Here is a 13,784-nt window from a genome sequence, read left to right on the forward strand (position 1 = left end):
GGGACAGGAGGAAGTAAGGGGAAGCTGGTGACGATGGGAGGAAAGCTGGCAGGAAAAACGGGTAAAATTACCCAGTATGTAACACCAATTAAGCCAGCGAATGTAACTCTGGACTCATTATGGGACTTACTAGCGGGCTTGAGTAAAAGCTCTATTGAGACGAATGCAAATGTTGATAACTTGGATAATAAAATGGTAGCAATAGAAGAAAAAACTGAAAAAAATGATTCTAGATTAAATAAAATTGAAGCTGTTATTGAAAACAATTCCAGCATTCAATTAAAGTTAGTTAAAGACGTTACAATTGCTTCACGGAGAATTGAGTACCTGGAAAATTATTCCAAACACCTCAACCTTAGATTTATAAATTTCCCAAGAGTAGTGGGTCAAACAATTGATATGATTTTAAAAAAATATTTCCTTGAAATTTAAAGTTTAATGAACAAGGATTACCTTGTGTCATAAAACACTATTTCTTGAAAACCCCACAAAAAATTAATATTCAAACTCAAAATCAGGCTGAGATTATGGAAAATTTAACTGGATATCTGGAGGATTCCTCAATGGAATTATGTGATAGAGCAACTCTTCTTGTTACCTTTTCAAATGTGCGTGACATGGGTATTGTAATGTTATGAAAAATTTCTTTAAAAAACATCGCTACTTAACTCCATTTTATGGAGCAGGGGTGAGAATCTACCCGGACCTTGCGCGTTCAACGCAGCAAAGGAGAAGGGAATTTTGATCTTAAGAGCACAGGTTAAGAGTTTAGGATTTTCTTTTGTATTAAGATATCCTAGCAAATGCGTAGTGAAGCAAAAAGAGGAATGTTTTGTATTTTTATATCCAGAGCAACTCAAGTCATTTGTTAATGCTAGGGTGATTTCTGTAATATCCCCTAGTGTACACTAAGAGGGATCTAGAAAATAGATAACAGTCTCTATAGAACAGCTGATTATTGTTAGATATTTGAAATACCTATATAAATTACTCCTAGAATTTATCTCCTCAATTTCTTATATTAAGATTAAGCCATGATAGTGATTGTTGTACATGTAAATGTATATAATTACAAATGGCTATATCTCTTTTCCGTTGTAAGTTTTGTCTTACTAAAATATGTGAAAATCACAATAAAGATATAATTAAAAAAAAAAAAAAAAATTTGAAAATCTGGCACTGATGCAACTGGTCCAGTTGCCTCAGACCTGTGGCAACTGGACAGATTGCAGAGCACAGGCCACAGGACAGAGGATAGGATAGATAATAACAAGCAAGCACACACCTTAGAAAGATAGCTGGCACAGCAGTGCTATAGCAGTAGTAAAAGACTACTACTAGTAGTTATTTTTTAAATATACTACTAGTTTACTTAGCTACCAAAAAACACAGTGGGGTAGATCTTAAAAAAATATGCGCGCGCGTACTTTTGTTCGCGCAACCGGCGCGAACAAAAGTAAGCCAGATTTTAAAAGATACACGCGTTGCCACGCGTATCTTTTAAAATCTGGGGTCGGCGCACGCAAGGCTGCGCAAAATCAGCAGCCTGTGCGCGCCGAGCCGCGCAGCCTGCCTCCGTTCCCTCCGAGGCCGCTCCGAAATCAGCGCGGCCTCAGAGGGAACTTTCCTTCCGCATCCCCCCACCTCCCCTCCCTTCCCCTATCTAACCCTCCCCCCAGTCCTACCTAAATCCCCCCTACCTTTGTTGTACAGTTACGCCTGCTTGAAGCAGGCGTAACTTGTGTGCGGCCGCCTCGTCAGCCCCCGGCACAGGCCGCAGTGCCGGGGGACTTGGGACCCGCCCTCCCGGCCCGCCCCGAAGCCTTGCCACGCCCCCGGACCCGCCTCGGACCGCCCCCTGACCCCCGGACACGCCCCCAGGACATGCCCACGGTTTTCGGACACGCCCCGGACACGCCCCCTCCCCGTCCCTTTTACGAAGCCCCCGGGACTTACGTGCGTCCCGGGGCTTTACGCGCACCGGCGTCCTATGCAAAATAGGTGCGCCGGCGCATGAGTGCCCTGCGCGCGTAAATCCGGAAGGATTTACACGCGCAGGGCCTTTTAAAATCCGCCCCAGTATGTGTGTGTCACTCCACCACCAGATCAACAAATGATTAGCAAGCAAATCTGAATCTTATATTTTTACTTAGACGGTATCGACTGGGCAGACTGACTGTGGACACACGGAAATAGAGAAACACTAGGGGCATATACAGGCAGCTCACTCACACACACACACCAAACAGAGAGAGAAAAGTGGCTTACCTTGCCTGCTACTGCTTGCTGCCACGAGTGTGTGTGTCACAGGCAGCTTTAAAGAAAAAAAATGCAGAAGGAGTTCTGCTCTTCACTTGAATTTATAGAATATAAATCAGTGGTTTTAGTGTGTGGCTATGGCTAGGTATAAATTAATTAAATGTGCTATCACTAGTGTTGAAAATTAAATCAACTCCAGTCTAGTGCACAGCTGACAGAGATATTACTGAAGTGTGTAGCAGCAGCACTCACTCATTGAGATCAGATCACCCATCTGCCACTGTACTTCAGTCACATGCACACAGCACAATAGTACAGAGACTGGCTCTAAGGTCAATACTCAAGTTGGCTGCACACACACACACACACACACACACACACACACACACACACACACACACACACAGTTAGTAAAAGTGGACAGGTGGCTCTCACTGAGAGCACCAGTGAGTCACTGAATGACCAATGCTGTACTGTCTGCCTGCTTGGCTTGCCTGCCAGCCAGACACAATCAAAGCAACAAGTGCAACACTAATATTGTCAAAAGGAGATGTCACTCACTGATGGGACATGTGTATGTGTCTTCCTGTTACTGTACAAGAGCACTTGAGTTGCCGCTCTAGTTCTTTCACTGCCCTTAAAATGTTTTATTAAATTTGAAAATTTGGCACTGATGTTATTGGTCCAGATGTGGATATTACTCATATCAGTAGCAACTTGACAGATTGTAGAGCCTAGGCCACAGGAAAGAGGATAGGATAATAACAAGTTAGATAGAGATAGTGAGTGGCTACTTGACTAGGTTACTACTAGCACCTCCAGCCCAGCACACTAATACCTGAAATATATTAACTTTGCACTGAGTCTCTGCAGCACTCACTCACTGAGATCACAGATCAGAGAGATCATCAGTATTACTGAATTGCACAGAAAGCACCTACCTTACAAGCACTGGTGGTGTGTCACTGGTGGCTAGGCTAGGCTACTGCTTCAGTGACTGGCTACTAAGGCCTATTAGCAAGCTAGCTAGCTACACCTCAAGACTGCTATAGTAAATCAATCATCAGCTGCAACTAACACTGATTGATTGATATAAATATAATTTTTCTGCTCTAGAAAATCAAATGAATTGAATGAATAGCTGTTTTTTTTCTCAAACCCCACAATACAAAGCAGCACACAAGCAGAGAATCCCTTATTATATAGCTATTGAATAAGAGTAGGAGGGGAAATAAACAATATAATTGGCCAATTCAAAATTGCCAATTACCATGTATCTCTCATAAAGAAATGAAGCAGGATTGAAAAATTAAAAGCATGTGTGTGGTGTGCATATATATTCCAAAATACCAGGACCCCACTTTCTAAAATGCACAGGGATTGGCAAATTCAAAATATGCGCTAGGAATTTGACCTCTTGGTGTTATCAGGCACTGGGAGTTACTGCACAGTGACAGGAATATCTGTATGCTAACAGTTGTTAGTACACCATAATACAGAGGTCCTGTGCACTAATGGGAATTATTGCATGGTATGAACGGGTATTACTGCACACTACCAGTTGTTACTAGTGTGCAGTAATACAGAGTTATTCAAAAGAATAAAAAATTAAAAATACATTGCAGGGTCATTTTTTTTACTGAACATGCATACATGTTCGTGAGTGTCCAGATGGGTAATTACCTAAGTGTCTTTCTGAGTCCCCGCTCATCCAGATTTGTATCTGACTGAGTGCCTGTATCCGCCGCACTCGAGCTGCCAAATAGGTGGCCAGCAGAGTGCCTATAACAGCACCCCAAATGGCAAAGATTTATAATTAGTTAGGTGGCTTTCTGGGCGCACGAGTGTCCAGATTTGCGCCTAGTTGAGTGCATATCTAGCACATGAGCATCTAAATTCGAGCGCATTAATGCGCAGTATACACTAATGGAAATTACTGTGCACTAGCAGTTGTTAGTGAGCAGTCTGTTGGGGTCGCACTCTGCTGGGCACATCCTTCCCAGTGGACAGTTGAATTACGTTGCCATGCATCAAAATGGCACCTTCCACTGGGAAGAATGCGATGGAGTTAAATAACTCCAGCGCGCCTCTAGCAGACAGTGTCAGTTAAAGAACAAATAATAAGAAAAAATGCACATCAAGATGAGCTCCAAGGTCTGATCTCTAAGCTTGGACCTGACCCTGGGCCGAGGCCCAGGTGTCGAGACCTAGCTTCTGGGCTGAGCACCAGTGTCAGGCCTGAGTATGACTGAGGTCCTGGTATCGAAACTTGGTCTCCGGACTGGGCTGCAGCATTGGTCCTGGGCTGTTCACTGGCTTAGGCCAAGGCCCATGCATTGGGACCTGGCATTGGGCCTTGCTTGAACCAAGCCCTGATATCCAGTTTAGGCCCTGGCGACAGGCCTAAGCCAAGGTGTCCGGACCAGGCCTCCAAGTCTTGGCGTTCCATAGAGCCCAGTGTGAGGTCATGGAGATCTACTACGGCCTAAGCCTCACCAGAGGATCCCCACTGGACCAAGTAAGTAGGGACTGGAGAGGATCCTGGGCCCAGGTTTTTCTGGCTGGAGGGATGGGTGGTAGGGTCTGGATGCCTTGGGATGCTCCTTTTCCTTTTTTTGTTTGATTTTTAATCTTTGTTTTGTTTATTTTAAATCAATCAATTAATCAATAAGTAAAAAAAGCAAAGCAAACATTAAAGGACTCGAAATTCATGTGGAAAAAAATTCCCAAAACAAACCAGAAAATGAAACACGTTTTTTACCCTTGTGCATGCTTATCTGCTTATCCCTCAGGAAGTGAGACTTCAAAAAATCTATCTGGCTTTTAGAAACAAAGTCAAAGCCTGGTTATTTTAATAACGTTTTTGGGGTGGGTGCTAGTTTTGCTGGGGGTTGCAGCCATGAGATATTTATTGTTGTATACAGTTGTGTTCTATTTTTAAGTTTTACTTTGTTTTATATTATAATGTACATCGCTTTGATCAGATTTGTCTTCTGTTTTATCTGTTTAAAGGAACTGCGAAACAAACAAACAAATAAATAAATAGATTAATTAATTAGATTAAATTTGTCATACTGGGCAAATCAAGCCCTGTATCCTGTTTCTAACAGTGGCCAATCCAGGTCACAAATACCTGGCAGGATACTAAAGGGTAGATAGATTCCATGCTGCTTATCCCAGGGAAAGCAGATAAGAGCAGAGTTTACATATACTAGGGTTGGGCAGCGAGACAGTTATCCAGAGAAGGTCAGAGTAGTCCTCCAGGGTCTCTGCTGTCAGGGAGACAATAAAAAGGGTGAGTAGGTGTGTGGTGGTTGTCATGGGTGTATTCCTACCTAGAAACCAGCCACTGGTGATGTGTCCTTCCTGGAAGCAGTCATGAATTCCTGACTGCATGAAGATGTACCAACTGTATTCATGCCAACCCCTGATATTTCTTAACATACCGGGATGTAAACCTTCTGTGCAAAAAACAGTCTAACAATCAAAAAAAATGTTTTTGAAAAATTTTTCAAAAATTATAGAGAGGGAATGTGGTAGTTTCATATTTTGACCCTTAACCTACTCATCTGGTTGTTTTTAGGGATGTGAATCGTTTTTTGACGATTTAAAATATCGTCCGATATATTTTAAATCGTCAAAAATCGTTAGAGCCGCTATACAATAACAATTCCCCCGATTTATCGTCAAAAAATCGTAAATCGGGGGAAGGGGGAGGGGAAGGGGGAGGGGAAGGGGGAGGGCGGGAAAACCGGCACACTAAAACAACCCTAAAACCCACCCCGACCCTTTAAAATAAATCCCCCACCCTCCCGAACCCCCCCAAAATATGATAAATTAAATTACCTGGGGTCCAGAGGAAGGGTCCCGGTGTGATCTTTTACTCTCGGACCTCCGTGCATTGTAGAAATGGCGCCGGCGCTACCTTTGACCTGCATATGACAGGTCAAAGGTAGCGCCGGCGCCATTTTGTTTTTTTGTCCCCCAACGTCAGGAGCGTAGGAGATCACTCCCGGACCCCCGCAGGACCCCCAGGGACTTTTGGCCAGCTTGGTGGGGCCTCCTGACCCCCACAAGACTTGCCAAAAGTCCAGCAGGGGTCCGGAACGATCTCCTACCGCGAATCGTTTTTCCGTATGGAAAAACGATTCGACTGCAGGAGGTCATTCCGGACCCCCGCTGGACCCCCAGGGACTTTTAGCCAGCTTGGGGGGCCTCCTGACCCCCACAAGACTTGCCAAAAGTCCAGCGGGAGTCCGGAACGACCTCCTGCAGTCGAATCGTGTTGCCATACGGCCGGCGCCATTTTGCGCAAAATGGCGCCGGCACCATTTCTACAACGCACGGTGGTCCGAGAGTAAAAGATCACACCGGGACCCTTCCTCTGGATCCCAGGTAATTTAAGGCATTTTGGGGGGGTTCGGGAGGGTGGGGGATTTATTTTAAAGGGTCGGGGTGGGTTTAGGGTTGTTTTAGTGTGCCGGTTTTCCCGCCCTCCCCCTTCCCCTCCCCCCACTGGACCCCAGGTAATTTAAGGCATTTTGGGGGGGTTCGGGAGGGTGGGGATTTATTTTAAAGGGTCGGGGTGGGTTTTAGGGATGTTTTAGTGTGCCGGTTTTCGATTTACATGATTTACACGATTTACACGATATTTAAAAAACCCAAACTGCGACGATCCGATTCCCTCCCCCTCCCAGCCGAAATCGATCGTTAAGACGATCGATCACACGATTCACATCTCTAGTTGTTTTACATAATCATTAATATACCACCTCTCTCTCTTATAAAAAGCCAGAAAATCCCACTAGTGACAACTTGAATACTTTTTTACTTTTGTTTATATATATATAAGGTGATGTATTCTTGTGCAGAAATCAATTCTTTTCACTTCTTTGAACTTTCAATCACTTACTCAATCTTAAACATGTTAGAAAATCTTCCCGTGCTTAGCTTGAATGATCTTTCATCCCACGTGAAGGACCTCCCGACACAGCCATGTTTCAAAATCTTTGTTTCCTTCATTAGGGGAAACGCAATCTCTTACTTCCTTCCATTTAACTTGCTTAGAATAGACGGGTACTAACCAAATCTTAATCCAACTGACACTTATACTGCACCTTTGAATTCAAAAGCAACCATAGAAGGAGATGTTTTACCCACTCATTAATGATGACCAATCCAATTCCTCATTAAGACCATTGGGCATAACTGTGTTTAATTTGTAATCCAAAACTGTTCGTGATAGTTAAATCATGCGGCGTAATAGGGATGTGCATTGGTTTGCAACGAAATAGGAAATAGAGATGATATTTTCTATTTGGTTGTGTTTTGGGGGGGGGGGGGGGCGACGAAACAATAAGAAAACCTATGAATTTCGTGTGGTTTTATTATCATATTTTGGGGAGGGGTGAGAAAGGACACATTAAAAAAAAACCCAAAAGGGCCTTTTTGCATGCGATACAGGCTTATTGCACGCAATAAATGACCCCCTAACTAAACTCCTCCCAGCTACTTCCCCCAGAATGCCCTTAACTTAGCCGGCTATATTCTGGTAATAGTTCCCTGATTGAACCACTGTCACTAATTATAGACCAGTTTTTAAAATCAGAGGTACCATCCATTTGGTCTTATATTAAGATTCTTGACAGACTTAAGAAAATAAAGTTATTTACAGGTTCTTGTCAAGGAATTTTATTGGTATCTTTAGACATAGAATATTTGTATTCCAATCTACCACCATCAATGCCATATGACACCATAGTGGAAGTGTTACAGAAAAGGACCCTTTCACAACGTATACCATCTCAGTTTATTTTAGAGTCGGTACACCTTGTTCTGTATAACAAATTTTTCATGTTTCAGCAGTGAGATTATCTCCCAGAGAATGGCAATGCTATAGGATCATCCTTGGCCCCCAATTTAGCTGACCTTTATGATTCTTATTGTGAGGAACAGTTTGTTTATCCATAAAATTGGTTTCTGCATATAAACATCTGGTCTCGTTTTATAGACCAAAAAACTCCATAAGAACATAAGAAATTGCCATGCTGGGTCAGACCAAGGGTCCATCAAGCCCAGCATCCTGTTTCCAACAGAGGCCAAACCAGGCCACATGAACCTGGCAATTACCCAAACACTAAGAAGATCCCATGCTACTGATGCAATAATAGCAGTGGCTATTCCCTAAGTAAACTTGATTAATAGCCGTTAATGGACTTCTACAAGAACTTATCCAAACCTTTTTTAAACCCAACTACACTAACTGCACTAACCACATCCTCTGGCAACAAATTCCAGAGCTTATTGTGCGTTGAGTGAAAAAGAATTTTCTCCGATTAGTCTTAAATGTGTTACTTGCTAAATTCATGGAATGCCCCCTAGTCCTTCTATTATTCGAAAGTGTAAATAACTGATTCTCATCTACTCGTTCAAGACCTCTCATGATCTTAAAGACCTCTATCATATCCCCCCTCAGCCGCCCCTTCTCCAAGCTGAACAGCCCCAACCTCTTCAGCCTTTCCTTATAGGAGAGCTGTTCCATCCCCTTTATCATTTTGGTTGCCCTTCTCTGTACCTTCTCCATCACAACTATATGTTTTTTGAGGTGCGGCGACCAGAATTGTACACAGTATTCAAGGTGCATTTTCACCATGCACGTTTATTAACATTCCTTCCTAATTCCCTTCCTAATAATTCCTAACATTCTGTTTGCTTTTTGACTGCTGCGACACTCTGAGCCGATGATTTTAAAGTATTATCCACTATGATGCCTAGATCTTTTTCCTGGGTGGTAGTTCCTAATATGGAACCTAACATCGTGTAACTACAGCAAGGGTTATTTTTCCCTATATGCAACACCTTGCACTTGTCCAAATTAAATTTCATCTGCCATTTGGATGCCCAATCTTCCAGTCTTGCAAGGTCCTCCTGTAATGTATCACAATCAGCTTGTGATTTAACTACTCTGAATAATTTTGTATCATCCGCAAATTTGATAACCTCACTCGTCATATTGCTTTCTATATCATTTGTATATATTGAAAAGCACTTGTCCAAGTACAGATCCCTGAGGCATTCCACTGTTTACCCTTTTCCACTGATAAAATTGACCATTTAATCCTACTCTCTGTTTCCTGTCTTTTAACCAGTTTGCAATCCACGAAAGGAAATTGCCTCCTATCCCATGACTTTTTAGTTTTCTTAGAACCCTCTCATGAGGGTCTTTGTCAAACATCTTCTAAAAATCCAAATACACTACATCTACTGGTTCACCTTTATTCACATGTTTATTAACGCCTTCAAAAAAATGAAGCAGATTTGTTAGGCAAGACTTCCCTTGGGTAAATCCATGTTGACTGTGTTTCATTATCAGTCTATATGCTTTCTATATGCTCTACAATTTTGAACTTGAGAATAGTTTCCACTATTTTTCCCAGCCTGAAGTCAGGCTCACTGGTTTATAGTTACCCGGATCGCCCCTGGTGCCTTTTTTAAATATTGGGATTATATTGGTCACCCTCCAGTCTTCAGGTACAATGGTTGATTTTAATGATAGGTTACAAATTTTAACTAATAGATCAGAAATTTCTTTTTTAGTTCCTTCAGTATCCTAGGTGCATACCATCCGGTCCAGGTGATTTGCCACTCTTTAGTTTGTCAATCTGGCCTACTATATCTTCCAGGTTCACAGTTTTCGTTCAGTTCGTCTGACTCATCACCCCTGAAAACCATCTCAGGAACTGATATCTCCCCACATCCTCATTAGTAAACACGGAAGCAAAGAATTCATTTAGTCTGCAATGGCCTTATCTTCCCTAAAAGCCCCTTTAACCCCTCGGTCATCTAATGGTTCAACCAACTCCCTCACAGGTTTCTTGCTTCAATAAATTAAAAAAAGTTTTTTTATGAGTTTTTTGCCTCTGTGGCCAACTTCATTTCAAATTCTCTCTTGCCTGTCTTATCAATGTTTTACATTTAACTTGGCAATACTTATGTTTATCCTATTTTCTTCAGATGGATCCTTCTTCCAATTTTTGAAGGATTTTTTTTGGCTAAAATAGCCTCCTTCACCTCACCTTTTAACCATGATGGTAATCGTTTTGCCTTCCTTACACCTTTCTTAGGGGCGGATTTTCAGAGCCCTGCTCGCCTAAATCCGCCCAAAACCGGGCGGATTTAGGCGAGCAGGGCCCTGCGCGCCGGTAAGCCTATTTTACATAGGCCTACCGGCGCGCGCAGAGCCCCGGGACTCGCGTAAGTCCCGGGGTTCTCCGAGGGGGCGTGTCGGGGCGTGTCGGGGGCGGGCCTGAACCGTGCGTCGTTTAGGGGCGTGCCGGGAGCGTTTCGGGGGCGGGCCCGGAGGCGTGGTTACGGCCCGGGGCGGTCCGGGGGCGTGGCCGCGCCCTCCGGACCCGCCCCCAGGTCGCGTCCCGGCGCGCAGGAGGCCCGCTGACACGCGGGGATTTATGCCTCCCTCTGGGAGGCGTAAATCCCCCGACAAAGGTAAGGGGGGGGCTTAGACAGGGCCGGGTGGGTGGGTTAGGTAGGGGAAGGGAGGGGAAGATGAGGGGAGGGCAAAAGGAAGTTCCCTCCGAGGCCGCTCCGATTTCGGAGCGGCCTTGGAGGGAATGGGGGTAGGCTGCGCGGCTCGGCGCGCGCCAGCTATACAGAATTGATAGCCTTGCGCGCGCCGATCCAGGATTTTAGTGGATACGCGCGGCTCCGCGCGTATCTACTAAAATCAAGCGTACTTTTGCTTGCGCCTGATGCGCCAGCAAAAGTAGGCCTATTCGCATAGTTTGAAAATCTACCCCTTAATGTGTGGAATACATATGGACTTTGCCTCTAGGATTGTATTTTTAAACAATGTCCATGCCGGTTGAACACTTTTAACCTTTGCAGCTGCACCTTTCAGTTTTTTCTATTTTCCTCATTTTATCAAAGTTTCCCTTTTGAAAGTTTAGTGTTAGAGCTGCATGTTGTGTTCCGCGCCCACGGCCGTCCGTGGGCGCGGCCCCCTACCTCCTCCAACGACCAGGGCAGCATCGGGACCATCTGCCCTGCCCTGAGCTCTGCACCCCCGCATGGCGGCGCAGGCCCTCGGGCTGGCCGCCGTGATCAGAGCCGTGATCAGAGCCGTCCCTGCTCCTCCCGCGCCGCCGCTGCTGCTCTCTCCGCCATGCGTGGATGCGAGGCCTCGCCCCTTTTCCAGAGTTAAAGGGACCTCACCCCTTTAATTGCCTGCCGCTGGTTCTTATCTCTAGGGCCAGAGGAAGTATATAAGGAGACTTCCTCTGACCATTTCTCGACTTGGCAACGTCCTTCAACACTGTCTAGTTTGCTTGCTTCGGTGAGTTCCCTACGCTTGGACTCTGGTTCCTGTTTCGTCTTGGTGTTCCTAGTTCCTGACTTCGGATTGGCTTACGGTGATTCTCTGGTTCCTGACTTCAGATTGGCAAGTGGTGATTCTCTGGTTCCTGACTTCGGATCGGCAAGCGGTGACTCTCTGGTACACGACCTCGGACTGGTGAGCATTAATCCTCTGGCACTCGACCTAGGACTCCTTCAAGGTTACCGTCTCCAAGGGCCCACCTAAGTCCCATTGGCCCGGGTCCCTATGGGCTTCTCCTGGGGGGACCGCTGGCTTCCAGGGCGAAACTCCAGTTGGCCTTTGCACCGTTACTCTGACCTCTCGAGGTCCACCTAAGTCCCAGTGGTCGGGTCCCTACGGGCTCCTCGGGGTTCTTGAACCAATTGCTACATGAAGCAGTCATTTATTACACTCCAGGAACTTTATGTCTCTAGCAGTCCTGATTTTACATTTACCCAGTCAATATTGGGGTAATTGAAATCTCCCAATATTATGGCACTGCCAAATTGGTTAGCTTCCCTGATTTCTCTTAGCATTTCATCATCTGTCTGACCATTTTGTGCAGGTGGACAGTAGTATACTCCTATCACTACTCTTACCCAACACACATGGGATTTCTACCCATATAGATTCTACTGAGCATTTAGTCTCTTGTATGATCTTATCCTGTTGGACTCTATACCATCACGGACATAAAGTGCCACACCCCAACCAAGTTGATCCTCCCTATCATTGCGATATGATTTGTACCCTGATATAGCACTGTCCCATTGGTTATCTTCCTTTCACCAAGTCTCTGTGATGCCAATTATGTCAATCTCATCATTTGCTGCTATACACTCTAAATCTCCCATCTTACTTCTTAGACTTCTGGCATTGGCATACAGACATTTCAAAGTGTGTTTCTGTTTGTATTACACAACCTGCTTTTAAGTTGCTAGGGATAATTGGAAATCATTAGCTTTGGTGATTTTTTTACATATAGGCACATGTACTACTTTTGCTATTACTGGAACCTCTCTGTTGGGATGCCCTAACTCTCCTGTTCATTAGAATCTTTGAAGGATACATTTCTCCGAACCATGCATTGCTGAGTGACTGTCAGCGTTCCCCCTTGTTCTAGTTTAATAGCTGCTCTATCTCCTTTTGAAAGCTGGACTTTTGGCAAGTCTTGTGGGGGTCAGGAGGGTCCCCCAAGACTTGACAAAAGCCCCTGGTGGTCCAGCGGGGGTCCGGGACTTATCTCTTGCACTCGGGCCATCGGCTGCCAGTAATCAAAATGGCACCGATAGCCTTTGCCCTTACTATGTCACAGGGGCTACCGGTGCCATTGGTCAGTCCCTGTCACATGGTAGGAGCACAAGATGGCACGGACCATCCAGTGCTCCATGTGACAGGGTCCGGCCAATGGCACGGATACCCTGTCACATGGTAAGGGCAAAGGGCCATCGGCGCCATTTTTGATTAGTGGCAGCTGACGGCCCGGGAGCAGGAGATCGCTCCAGGGACCTCCACTGGACCACCAGGTACCTGTAAAAAGTTTTTGGGGGGGTCGGGGGGTGGGGAAGCTAAGGTATTAGTTTTAAAGGGTAGGGATGGGGTTTTTGTTTATCGGCTCGGGCGCAGCCGATAAACAAAACTGCGATCAGGCCAATGAAAAAAAAAAAATCACATGTGAACCGGAATCCAAACCGATTCCGGTTCTGATTCACATCTTTACTACATATTCTTGATGTATTCCTAGGACTCCAGTTGAATGATTTTTTTCAGAAATTCTATGCTACAAATCATTACTGAAAATAACTATTTTGACTGAGTTCTAAAATCTAATCAGGTGATTTTTTAAAGGATTTGCACATGTAAATGTAACACACCATTGTAGCAATTTTTAAAAGCCATTTACCCATGTTAAGTGCACTTAATGTGGTAAAACATTGATAATTCAGAAGCATATATTGTAGCAATTTTCAAAAGCCAACTTACATACCTAAAGTACAGTTTTAAACATGTAAAATCTTGTGAAAATCAGACAGCATGGTTGCTTTTTATAATCAACTGGACTATCTGAGAACCTGGGAAATGCATGGCTATAATTCCCCATCTGGTCTTTTGATTTCTCTTGCTATTCAGTAAACAGAACAGGGTTTCGTTTATT

This window comes from Rhinatrema bivittatum, chromosome 6 (assembly GCF_901001135.1).
Source record: "Rhinatrema bivittatum chromosome 6, aRhiBiv1.1, whole genome shotgun sequence".
Lineage (NCBI taxonomy): Eukaryota > Metazoa > Chordata > Amphibia > Gymnophiona > Rhinatrematidae > Rhinatrema > Rhinatrema bivittatum.